Source organism: Pelodiscus sinensis, chromosome 13, assembly GCF_052426305.1.
Source record: "Pelodiscus sinensis isolate ZL-2025 chromosome 13, ASM5242630v1, whole genome shotgun sequence".
NCBI classification, from domain to species: Eukaryota; Metazoa; Chordata; order Testudines; family Trionychidae; genus Pelodiscus; species Pelodiscus sinensis.
The window spans coordinates 50190604-50192500 of NC_143064.1; the positions used below are offsets into that span (position 1 = coordinate 50190604).

At 41.5% G+C, this 1897-nt stretch overlaps 1 long non-coding RNA gene across 1 annotated transcript in view; it reads left to right on the forward strand.

The window, feature by feature from the left end:
- The first annotated feature begins 524 nt into the window (after nt 1–524).
- LOC149523676 (uncharacterized) overlaps nt 525–1897 on the forward strand; it is a 1728-nt gene continuing 355 nt past the window's right edge. The window contains exons 1-3 of the long non-coding RNA XR_016350595.1: nt 525–871; nt 1043–1159; nt 1349–1897. The exon at nt 1349–1897 is cut by the window's right edge and continues 355 nt beyond it. This is a non-coding gene — a long non-coding RNA (uncharacterized LOC149523676). The remainder of the gene's footprint in view (nt 872–1042; nt 1160–1348) is intronic.

Sequence of the window (1897 nt, forward strand, 5' to 3'; positions counted from 1 at the left end):
AAGTACGGTCCCGATCAGGGGTTTTGGTTTTTGTGCGCGCTCTGCATTTCACTTGGGAAATGTGGTTCACCGGGTGCATGTCACTGGGAAAATTCACATATATGACGTAGCACGTGTGTGTTTGTTGTATGTGCCTTAACTGTGAGAATTGTTTTTCGTTTCCATAGGAAGTGTTCCCTGTCGGTGTGATTTGAAGACTTTGGCATGACCGGAGAACAGTTTGGCGTGTCTTTGCCGGTTTGGAAGATGAAGAGATTGCATAGGATTCGCTTTCAGATTCTCAAGTTAAGTACGGTCCCGATGAGGGGTTTTGTTTTTTGTGCGTGCTCTCCATTTCACTTGGGAAATGTGGTTCACCGGGTGCATGTCACTGGGAACATTCACATACATAACGTAGCATGTGTGTGTTTGTTGTATGTGCCTTAACTGTGAGAATTGTTTTTCCTTTCAATAGGAAGGGTTCTCCATTGTTACGATCTGAAGATTTCTCTGTGAGTGGAGAAGAGTTCTGTGTGATTTTTGCCATTTTTTGAAGCAGTAGAGTTTACATAGGATTCGATTTCACATTCTCAAGTTAAGTACGGTTCTCGATCAGCGGTTGGATTTTGTCGTGCGTGCTCTGAGTTTCAGTTGAGCAATGTGGTTCAGTGGGTGCATGTCACTTGGGGAAATTCAGCTGTGGTATGTTGCACATATGCGTGTTTTCCAAGCTGAGGTAGTTTGTGTTTGTCGTGTGTGCCTTAACTGTGAGAATTGTTTTTCATTTCCATAGGAAGTGTTCCCTGTTGGTGTGCTCTAAAGATTTCTCTGTAAGCGGAGAAGACTTTGGCTTGTCTTTGCCAGTTTGGAAGATATGCTTTCAGATTTTCAAGTTAAGTATGGTCCTCGATCAGGGCTTTTGTTGTGTTTTTGTATTTCACTGCGTGCATGTTGCTGGGGAAGTTTACCTGTGCTAGATTGTATAGAGCCCTTTTGCAAGCTGAGGTGGTTTGTGTTTTGTTGTACAGGCCTTAACTGTAAGAATTGTTTTTCATTTCTATAGGAAGTGTTCTCCATCGGTACCATCTGGAGATTTGTCTGTTATCAGAGAGGAGTTTGGTGTGTCTTTGCTGGTTTTGAAGATGTAGAGTTTGCATCGGATTTGCTTTCAGATTTCCAAGTTAAGTATGGTTCTGATCAGGGGTTGTGTGAGCTGTGCATTTTGCTCGGGAAAATGTATTTCACCGGGTGCATGTCACTGGGGAAAATTCACTCGCACTACACCGTATATGTGTGTTTTTTGGAAGCGGAAGTGGCTCGAGTTTGTCGTATGGGCATTAACCGTGACAATTGTTTTGTCTTTCTGTAGGAAGTCTTCCTCTTTGGTGTGATCTGAACATTTCTACGTGGCTGGAGAAGAATTTGGCGTGCCTTTGTTTGGAAGATGTGGAGTTTGTGTATTTCTCGCTTTGTGATTTGCAGTGTTCTCTTGTCTTGATGGCTAGTACCAAAGTTCTGAGTTGGCATTGTTAATATTTTCGCAGTCGCAATTGGTAGATATGTCAAGTTCATGTACCAAAAATTCAAAATTAATGAAGTTGGTGGTTATTGTGTGTGTTCTAGCCATCAAAGTAACGAGAGGGCACTGTAATGTGCTGTATGTGTTTTTGTTTTGGAGTGTTTTATTATTTGATGTATTGTCATGCATTTGATGTATTGGAGTGCTGTATCATTTGATGTATTGTCATGCATTTGATGTATTGTAAGTGCTGTATTTCTAAGAGTGTAATGTGTAGTTTGAGTCTTGGTGAGATGACTCATTTTGTCATCCAAGTCATAAAGTGCATCATCACTGCAGTGATGATAAACCCTGATGCAGTGCAGTCAAACAGCCGCAAGGCTGACTTTTTTTTTAAAC